Raw genomic sequence first — 11,854 nt, 5'->3', positions numbered from 1 at the left:
ACCTATAAAGAACTTCATTCACTGGATAAAACACAATTTGCCTTATAACAAGGGCACTGCTTAAATCAGTCCCAACAAGTTCCTGGTTACAGTGTGAAGCACGAAACAAATTCTTTTGCAGGTTTACTAGTGGCAGGCTTGACACCAAGAGTGCAGTGTGTGTGCAATAAGTAGCTGGGAAGGAGTTTCTACTGTCCTCTGAGCCTATGACTTATCTCTGTGCTTCTGAGATGAATGTGGCGTCCGTGCTGTCTTTGGAGCTTCTTGGCACATTTTTAAGAAACTGGACCTGTGTGATGTGTTATCCAGGTGGACTTGGAGAGTAGCACTTCAAAACGTCAGGTTTTTAATTAGCTTGGTTGCAAGCAGGTTCGTGGAGAATCTGGGGGTCTCGCCACCATAATTATTCAATCCAAAAGCTCTTGAACCTGCCTGCGAGGTGGCTAGCTGAAATGGTGCTTGCCAATGCATGCACTTTTGTCCATGGAGGTTTCTTTCAGCAGTCTTCATAAGCCGTTAAAAACCCCTTCAAGGCTTTGCCAAGATATTGAGGACACAAGAAAGGGACATATTTGAGATCAGTGACATTTGACCACCAAATTCTATTCACCTTATTCTTAGGTTCACATAAAAACTATATTTGAAAGAAATTGCTTCTGCATTTCTCACTTGAATGGGACGAACAGATGTACATACAGATAGATGCACAGATGGGCACTGTTCCTTTTTCACACTTGCATGTTTCAGGACATTTATTTAGATCAAGAAGGCTGAACCCTTATCCTGTCAACCAACCCAAGCCAAGAGAAACAGTGGAGCTATTATATTTCTCTATTTGTTGTAAAGTTCTGTTTATGCTTATTTGAAATAATAAACTGTGACACAACAGTTGAACCTCTTCTTGGTTTGTATTATTACAGCTGTAGTACAACCAACTGTATTTCAAAACTTTGAAATATTCTGGATGGTAAAGAATAGACCAAATACTGTGAAATGGAATTAAAACTGTGAACACATTGATAGTCCCCAGAGGATAAGTACTTTTAATACTGTGATTCCCCCATTTTTACCTTTTTTGGTTTTTACAGGAACATATCGAGTCGGGTGGCAGTGGCTCAGTTGGTAGCGTGGCTTCCCACCAACCATAGGGTGAGAGATTCGTGCCCCGCTCTCACCAATTCCATGTCTCTGGGCAAGACACTGAACCTCCAACTGCCCATCCCCAGCTTTGCGGTGCCAAGTACCGGTCCCCAGATTGATAGAAATTGGGGAGGGTTGCGTCAGGAAGGGCATCCGGTGTAAAAATGTGCCAAATCAACATGCTGACCAGTGATCTGCTGTGGCGACCCTGAACTTGTGGAATAAGCGGAAAGGAGGCGAGAAAAAAAGTATTCCATTTATAAATAAGATTAATTCTTCTTCTTATTATTAATATTTTTATTGTTCTACCAACATGGAAACAATGTTGTAGAATACACCAGGCTTAATGTAGGCACAGTCTTAGCCTTGTTTCTCAGATGATACAGTGTAACAGTGATTATACTTGACAAACATTATTCTCTTAATTTGTTTCTTGCTGCAGTCTGTTTATTAGATTTCTGTTGCATGGTAGCGCCCTCTTAGCCACACAACAATGAACTGACTTTGCTTTTTTGTGGTCATGCCTTTCAGCTCACTATCATCTCTACCGTTTGACCCTGACAACAAAGAATAAGCAGAGTGGATGACTGTCAGTCAGTGAACTGGTCGATTGGTCAGGCAGACAGAGTGGCAGCGAGAGTCGGTGAATGGACAGAAGTAATGATCTGAGCAGAGAAAAATGCTGCACATGTAGGAGGAGGGAAAGGCATTAGGTTGCGTTAGGCCAGAGTACATTGGGACTCTCATTAAATAATTACAGCCTGCAGTCAAAAAGCTGTGAAAAAATGTGACAAGGTCGCTGAGCTTGTCAGCGGAGGACACTCTCAGAGAAAAATGGGAGCCTTCTTTTCAAACTATCAAAGATGTGATATAAAAAGAAGACGAAACCAAAAAGGGTTTTAAAAACGACTTTGATATCTACTGTATCAGAACTCTTCCTGTGATACAGCGTTTTGTGACATGAAAGCGTCTCACAGTCGTACTTTTCCTGTTTCCCTAACAGTGTGTGCAGTGCATTAATATTGGCAGCCCCACCCCGACAGCTCGGAAAAGTCCAATTGGACTGGAACAGCGTTTTAATGGGGATCAAATGGAACAAGCTCAAACAAACAAACATTAGGCTGTGAGTTAATGAGCTTGGCGGCACAATACAAATGACCCACACACGGCTGTTGCATCCTTCAGTCTGTACAATAGAGCTGCAGGAACTACATAATCTGAGGAATTCAGCTGAACCAGAGAGCATGCAAGATTGAAAGTGTGGGTGAGAGTGTGAATGAGTGAGCAGGTGAGTGAACGAGCAACAACATGTAGGCAGATCTGCATCTCTCACATGGTGTCGGGCTTGTTGTGCAGAGGAGGGAGTGGTGCCACACGGGAAATAAAACTCGGGAAGAAAAGCAGATGAGCGATAGTTTTCCAGACCTGTCATTTGAGCCTTAATTTACGTTCATTGTCATCACAAGGGATTCTTGTCCCGCTGTTCACTAGTGGGTCACTTCCTAAAAGGTCTGTCTGATAATTTTCATCATTTATTAGATAGAATAAAGAATTACAGCCAGACAGAGTCCAAGCATAAGTCATTCATGCTGAAAGAATATGGAGAGAAGAACATCTGAAAATTTAACCTCTTTTCTCACTTTTTTTTTGTCTTCTTATGCACAGGAAAAAACCAAATGTCGGATTGGACGGGATTCTCCTTGACCACTTAAAGCTAGCTCATTCGATACCTCATTCTTTAATAAAACTCCATTTTTATATTCTTCAAGGATAAAAAATATATATAGTTCAATTACCAATTTATTCCTATTTCAGCATTCATTTTAGACATGCTAATCAAATACAGTAAATTAAAAAATGTATTGGTAAAAGATAGATTATGAATAATGCTAAATATGGTCCCCTCAAAAGAAAACATTGGAATGGCAAAGCTAATTCATCAAAAAGAGACCCAAGAGCATTGGTCTTTTCAGCGTAGTACAATGGAACTACGCGTAGTCCATTGTACTACGCTGAAAACCCAAGACCAATGGTCTATGGTCTAAATTGAAGACGTTTGACATATGGACAGGAGGAGCTGGGAAGTGAACTGCTGACCCTGCAATTGCTGAATGACAGCTCTACCTCCTGAGCCACAGCGCAGGTCAGCAGAAACGCAGACGCCTTAATATTTCACCCCTAAATCAATGACGTCGTGCATAAAGTGAAAGAGTGTCGGTGTCAGTGGACGGGGTGGTGGCTAACACAACAAACACAGACCAGGGCTCAATACAAGTCTAACGTTTGTGTTATGATCATCATTATAGCTCAATGTAATGCACGTGGTTCCTATAGTTAGGAAGTGCTTGTTTTTATGTGATTCATATTGTAACTTAACCGACTTGAAGTTTGTCTGCTTCTTAACATAACCTCAAGTTTCCTTGAAGTCGCTTTCCCTTCCCCCTTGCATTGTGGAATGCAACAGGGTAGCTGTGGTGTCAGTAAGATACGGCAAAGGTAAGGAAAAAGTGGCGCAATTTGATGCCTTAGGAAGTGTCAATGTCTGACGCTGTGGGCTGAGAATGTGTTGAAAATACAAATGCGAAGCCACAAGATGCAAATACCTCATGAACAGGAAGAATCAGAAAGCCAGGTTGGAATTTTTAGAAACGTTAGTGATGATCCACTAAAGTTCTAAAAGATAAACCTTTACCAAAACTTTAACTTTCATTTTAAAATTTGCTTCATCTGATACATATCGATCATAGACTTGTTACTACCATCATATTAAAAGCCAAAATACAGTCCTTCTTTCTCATATGTTCACACACTCCTATTGCCCGACCTATAACTTGCTCAAGGACACTTTGGGTTTAAGATCAACAGAGCTGTGGCTCAGGAGGTAGAGCTGTCAATCACCAATTGCAATCCCAGCTCCTCCTGTCCACATGCCAAACGTCTTCAATTTAGAGCAAAAACAAATGAATAATCGTTGCCATTCTTATACTTCTTATACTCAAGGAAGCAGAAAGGGTAAAATAAAAACGAGACTGCTGGTTCTGCTGCACTGATCCCATTGATCCCAACTGTCCACACTGTGGGTCTGAGAGCATCATAGAAATGCAATTCTTAATCGAGCGGATACTTTTTAACCATCTCCCCATTCAAATATGCCTCTGTCAAAGTTATGTTGCAACTAATCTGCATTTGCACAAATGCTTTGTAGGTAAAATAATAGATGGATGAATAATGTTCCATCATTAATAATTAAAAACCCAATTATTTAGTGCACAGAGTTTAATTTATTTGGGGTTTTGTGACAATAACAAGCTTTAAATTGTACTTACAGGATTAAAACTACACATACTCCCACTCACACTACCTGTTAGTGGTGATTGAATACAGCTGGAGGCTTTTATGTGCCAACATAAAACAGGTTTGTTTGCCAGCAGTCATTGGATTGGCCAACACACAGTACATGAGGGAAGTTCAAGGAGCTGTGTGCAAATCTGAGAAAGAGGACGGAAGATTTACAGTCAGAAATGTCTTTTGGAGCCGTAAGCCCGAACAACTGCAAACACCAAGATCATCGGTTCAAATAACTGTACATAAATACAAGTTATTAGGAGGTGGAGCCACTTTTCAAACTGCGGAAGAGAAGCCAACACTGACATTAGTGTTTCAGCAGAATGATTTAATGACAGAACTGCACCGGTTCTTGGGATGTGCAATAAATGAAGAGCTGCTGTCCAACAAAGAAACCCCTCCTGCAATATCAACACCTTTAAAGGTTTTACCTGGCAGCATGGACAAAAGGGTTTTATGGTCACAGGAGACACAATAACCAAATGGCTGTTTAGAGGAGCAAACGTGAGAAAATCAATCCAAAGAACACTGTCCCTGGGGAAACATGATCCGAGGCTGATTTACTACTATTTACAGAATGGATCTAGTAATGAAGAGGAAAACTATTCAGCATAACCTCAAACTTCCACCTGGATGGGTAAAACTTGGACAAACTTAAACGACCCCATCACATGACAAAAGACACACATCATCACAGCTGCTTGTAGAATGGAGAGAGCAGCTTTGGAATGGTCTTCAAAAGCCCTGACATCAACCCTGATAAACACACACACACACACAAACACACACACATACACACAAAAGCAATACACACATTTTCAATAGTCATGTCTGTGCCACAAAACCAACACATTTAATTAAAGGTGTCCATTTCTGCCTATAGGACTGGTCATAGAGAGAAGAAGCCGCTTGCTGAAAAGTGTCTAAGGAACATTAACCAAATGTTCTGTCTCCTGTATGTAGCTTTGATCCTGTGTTGATGACAGGAAAAATTAAACCCTGTGCTTCACATTCTTGGGCTTTTACTTTTGTAAATTGTATATTGTTATATCGTTTAGCTTCATTTCAAACAAATTTAAAGCCCAAAATTTCCATGACTGTCACGTAAAAAGGTGTTTGGAGACTGAGACTGTATGGAGACTATTTTTACAGAAAGAAACAACTTGATGGCTTTTTTTTTTTTAACTCAAGGGACCGACATGTAAAGTAGCCAGCACATTTATATAATGACATGCTTGGGGGGGGATTTAAATGATTGACTTCATGTCTAACGTGTCATATCAATGAGTCATTCACTGCTAAACTAATTGGCACAATGGCAGGTCACTGACAGACTGAGCAACTGACTAACAAGCTGCAGCTCGGCTGTGGATGTCACTGGACGCACATCATCCTCATCTGAACCCATAAGTGGTGTTTTTGCCATAGAGGTTCTTGATGTACATTAAAGGCCCAAACAGACTGTGATGTTGCTCGAGCTGAAGCCCGGTGACCTTTTTTTTTTTTTATTTTATTTTTTTCAAATACCACTTTCTTTCTGTACATGCGTGTCAGCCGTGTGTCTGAATGTGTCAGATGGAGAGAGTGGTGGTTTAAAGCCTCATTAGAGACGGGGGGGGGGGGGGATGCTTATGACTGAGATGAGGCCTGTCTGGAAAGCATCTGAGATTCTTTTTTTTTTTTAAGGTACTACTGTCATCTTGAAGAAGCTGGAAGGGAAATCGCAGCATAGAAATCCAGCAGTGACAACCACCGTGTTACGCCAATGTAAAAGTAGCAGCTCTCATTGTCGCTGGATGACTTGAGATGCGCCTTAAAGGCTCCGTTAACAGCCTTGGCTGATTTCAATTTGTATGAGATCAATACAGCTTTCACATGCTCTATTCTGTTCAGTTTTTTTTTTTTTTTTTTTTTGTTTCTTCTTCTTATACATCCCCTTCTGTCCGGCACCAAGCTAGATAAGAAACATCAAATTAGATTCCTCGATTCTTCCCAAATCAAATTCGATTTCTGGGTTGTATTCTACCTCTCCCTTTGCATGGGTCTGCTAATCCAATCAAGTAGTGCCAAGGCTCACTTCACCCCCAGTCCTAGATAACATGCATAGAATCAAATGATTTCATTCAAGAGGGATTTATGAATGAAGCAATTGTAGAAGCAGTTCCCTGTTCTGGTTAGTAACACTTCCAGCCCAGGAGGAGGCTGACTGTGAGTGCTTCCACTGTAACGCTGCGAATCATTAGCAAAGTGTGCACTTAAAATCCAACGATGCTCCTTATGAAAGTGGCTGCTGTTGTGGATAGTGAGCGAGATGAAAAATCGATCTTATTTTTTTATTCTTTTCATATATTTCCTCGGCTTCAGCTCAAGCGCGAACGGGTTCAGTAAGGCATATTTGTCTTCACATTCAAACACGATCAATCCTCCCTTATGAAATATTTGTTATTGTTCAGCTGCTTTGGTAAAAGGAAAAGAGTTCAGCTGCTTATTTCCCTTGCAGCTCACAGGTGAAGAAACAGGAATTAATGCTGCTAAAAGATGACTGATCAAACGGATGGGTGGGGGGGGGGATTAAAATCAATAGCTGCACTGCAATGCTCAAGTAGAATTGTATTGTTTTAACTAAGTTGACCGCCCAGCTGCGCTTGCAGATTGATTTATCGAGCAGGGTTTTGTGCACTGGTGGCAGATTTTTTTTAAGCAAAAAGGGAAATATTCTCGAGCTTTTGTTTGTTTCGGCGGCTCGGGGAGCTAGACAGAGGTCGACACGTTGAGAAAGCTGTTAACGCGAGCCTGGGTTTTATCGAGGTTTTCATTGTGGCAGCTTAAGGGTTGCAGGAAATGATGTTATTCAGCACCCTGAGTCACTGTAATGCACTGTGACATGGGCGGAAGGCTGTACGTGGGGAATAAAAATCTAAGTGAAAGTTTGGCAGGGAGCCGAAGAGAACGTAGACTTTTGATAACACATCTATAGAACAGGTGGAAGAAGAGAAAAAAACTATAATATTCCTTCCAAAGGACAATGATCAACCACCGACTCTGAGGTTAAAAATGGGAAATCAAGGCTTTGTGCTTGTTTTTTCTTAGTTTTTTTTTCCTCCACTTGACAGCGACAGAGACAGGACCTACCTGTGGTTTGGGAAAAAAAGACTTCCTGATGGTTTTTGGGGTTTTTTTTTTTTTTTTTTTTGTGCCAACATGCTACACAGGAGATGTACAACTAGATAAGGTGCAATAACACAAGTTGTCAAAATAATTAATGAGTTTGCTTTGACGACTGTGCGCCGTTCATTAGTCTGTAGAGCTGCACTGTGTGGTGACACACCAATTTACAAAGCATAAAGTAGTAAAGCTGCCAGGTACTGCACTGTAAATCGCTCTTCAGGCTGTCACCCCGAGCACCTTGTTAAAAACAGTTCTCCACATTTGATTATCACATATTTATTAATAATTCAGTATTTTATTTACTGTAATATTATCATTGGTTAATCTACTGGAAGCTCTTTCTGTTTTATGTCATGTGATCCCATTCAGGAAGGACCCCTTTGATGGTATTATATGGAAAAATACATGAAAAAATGAGGGCCCCTGGACACAACACCCCTTTTTAGAATTTTAATTTTGAGTCTTTTTCGTAGTTTTGCACCTTTTTTTGTGGTTATTTTGGGACATTTTGTGTCGTAGTTTTGTTGCCTGTTTTTCATACTTTTGCATCCGTTGTGGTAATTTTGTGCTGTTTTGTTTTTTTGTGTCATTTCTTTACTGGATTTAGTCTGTCTTGGATCATTTTGTGACCATTTTTAATCTTTTTTTATCTTCCAGTATCAATGAATGCAAGGTCTGCACTGTATTGTCATTACAGCCTCAATCTCATGTTATGGAGATGAGTGTGTGTCTGTCCTGCATCCTGCTGACAGAAACATGTTCAAACTTTGGGACAAATGTGTCTGAGCTGAGGATAACAGTCTGTGTTGCAACCAGTAATCTAGACAAAGTGCCAGTGTATAGCTGGGAGTCACTGATGATAAATTGCTGCATTTAAATCAAGTTGCTTCCTTGCTCATTTTTTTCTGCCTCATCGACAACACGTGTAAATGTTTTATGTTCAACGCCCTACATGTCACTATTTATGGAGCACATCTTTAGTTCATACTGTATGTCAGTGAGTGGCTTGAATTCTAATGACGTGTGTGTGTGTGTGTGTGTGCGTGTGTGTGTTTGGGTGTGTGTGTGTATGTGTTTACACATTAAATAACAGTAAACTCATTTCATAAATCCCAGAAACCACTCTTAGCTGTCCTTCCTGCGTGAAACACATGCCAAGTCTCGCATAAACTGAAACTCCTAAAAAATCCTCTCATAAAATAAAAATAAATGTGAGCAGCCAACTGACACACACACACACACACACACACACACACATCATGACATCATTTACAGTAACTCACATTAGCTGAACCTGAATTACAATTTCTTTGTATTCTATTATTTCATACTGTAATGACTTTTTAAATTGGCAACACTATTCTAGCCCTGCCTTCCCGAAAATTATGGGACTAAATGTTATTCATTCGTAGAGTACATTTATTCATATGTGATATTATATTGTTGTAAAAAAAAATTAAGAGAGCTAATGGTGAGACACTGCTATTACATTAAAAGTACATTTGGACCAGTATTTATGTAGATGACAATTCTTCTCAGTGTTGCTCACACAACCATGTGTTTTTCAGCTGTCTTCAGTTCTGCAAGCTTGTATAACATGAATGCACACTTATCTTTTCATACATAACAGCAGTGCAATATTTAGCACGTGGTGATTTGTGTCCGAAGTACTGTTCTTCCAACTCAATCTCACAGTGAGAAAGGTGATTAAGGCCCGTAGAGGAGAAGTTGCCGGGACTTTAAAGAGCTGCGTTTTAGAAGCAGCAATATTTCAGATCAAAGCCGGCAAATCAGAGCCTATAATACACAGTTTTTTTGGCTCCAGCTTGTGTTTTGTCAATAAAAACTAGGTCATTGGTTTGAACCCGTTCAACAGCTGTATGTTTCTGTTTTAGAGGAAATCAGGCAGCAGGAGAGTTCTCCACTCTGTGCTTAATGTAAAAACATGTTCAGCGTTGAGATACTGAAAGTTTCACTTTCCCATAAATAATGGAGCTCGAAAATGATTCCTGACAATGTTTTTATTATGTTTTTTCACTTACAGGACTTGAGCACTGTTTGTCTGTGGTTCAGTTGGGTCAGGTGACCTGAGTAACCATATCCTGGTCATCTGGGTGGTACTTCATTATTCAGTGTATTATTCATACATACTGTGTAGTTATTGTACACATTCATTTCTTGAAGATATTTATGTTCATTGTACTGATTTATTATACTTTGCAGTACACAGTCATATGGTATATATTTTAATTTCACCATATCATATTAGACAAACAGACAAATCTGTCATTATCAGTTACAGCACTTTATCATTGTATGTCTATATTTATATTTGTAACACTTGAGTTGCTTAAATGTCTCCTACAGGGGACAGTTTTTAGTTTAGGATGTTAAACCCAGAAAGTGGAACATTCCATTATTGGGGTTTATTAAAAAAGACACGGCAAGAGAAACTGCAGCCCACGTATTACCCACAGCCCCAAAACACTCAAAAACACTTCCCCATCCGGAAATGAGTTACACCACACAGGTTTATGTAGCAGTTGTTTTATTCTAACCAACTTAAACTTATCAATGGATCTTGCTGCCGTCTGAGTCAGTAACAATGTCTTCCTAGTAAATGTCAAAAAGACTTCTAAGACTTCTAAGATATATATGCACTGTCCAGTGAGTCTGGGTTACAAAAGGGTTTCACAGTCCTGTCCATGTTGTGTGGTTTGCAATGTAATTCAACTGAACACTATTAAAACAATGTGACATCATTTGACCGAGTTTTTGTCATTTCATTTTTCTAGTGGGGATAAGTTGTGATGATAGATTGTAATAGATCTGTTTCCATGTCTTTTTTTCCATCCTTTTTTCAGTAATTGATTCAGTAATATTTAAAGATTTAAACTTTAGCCTTGATAATATTTTTCTGGAGCTCTATTTAATTACTTTTGACAATTTATACAAAGTGGATTATATTTCTTATAATGGACAACCAGCTGAAACTCTCTTAGCTCCTGCTCGTGTTCTGATTGGCCAGTTTGTCAGCGGGTCACTTTATAGCTAAATCACTATAGTAAATGAGAACCACCTCTTTCTTCTGTCGGCTGTACAAGGCTACATAAGCAAACCACAGATTTGCAATTTCACCTTTCCTCATTCTAACGTTAACTTCTGAAATTCAGCCACAGTCCTCATTCAGACAGAGCAAAATACAAGGCACTTCACAACAACTTCATTGCTAAAACCTACCATTTAAAAAGAGCAGCTTTAATCTTTTATTGTTTTGCTATAAGAAACCCTAACCCCTTAATCTAACCACTTTTTATACGGACATGTACTTCAACATCCATATTAATGTGCATAAAAACCAGACAGTTGGCCCTCAGATCACAGGGATCTCCCCTCTTTATTCTCTTTAGTGTATAGTCCTGCCCTCTTCTTTGTCATCTTTATTGTTCTGGATACACAACTTTTACTCGTGAATTGGATGTAAACGAACAATTAACTGAAATTCATACTTTCTGAGTCTCCGTGTTCAATAATTATATAAATATCATCATTTACCCAGTCTGCTAGGGTCTGCTAAGACTCTCTGCAGACGACTGTGTGCAGGCCAAACATTTGTGGAGTAGAGCTTCAGACAAGCAATTAGTTAATTTTATTTGCCTATTTACCAGATGTGAACTCACCCAAAAGTCATACATTTTCATCAATAGCCTAATTAGCAGTTAGCATTTAGCATTATCTCTAGCCAGGTGTTTTATCACTTGAGATGATATAAAGAGTTGTTCTTGGATTAAAAAAAAAAAATGTTAACCAGTTTATTCAAGTGTGCCAGTTTAATCTGGCATCATTTTCGTTAAATTTGTCTTTTGTCATTTTGTTTTGCTTTGGCACAGGAATATCACACATTCCATTAATCCAAAAGCTCGTGGCTCCAGTGGCTTTGGTTAGAAACAGCCCTCACAGGGCAAGAAATTAGATTTATATCTCTGATTAAAAACCAAAATGATTGATTCAGAGCTCTGGAACCAGGATAGAAAAAAGGAAAGAAAGCTGAAATGGAAGTCACACATTTGTGTTGTGTCTGTGTTTTTTTATTTAGTTTCTTTGGAGAATGACTGGACACTTTAATACACAATCATCCACAGAGCTAATGCAGCATACTTTAGATTCAGGCCACAGGCTTTACTGCTTGCACTGTAAATAT

Source organism: Channa argus, chromosome 3 (assembly GCF_033026475.1).
Source record: "Channa argus isolate prfri chromosome 3, Channa argus male v1.0, whole genome shotgun sequence".
NCBI classification, from domain to species: domain Eukaryota; kingdom Metazoa; phylum Chordata; class Actinopteri; order Anabantiformes; family Channidae; genus Channa; species Channa argus.
This window is presented reverse-complemented; position numbering follows the sequence as displayed.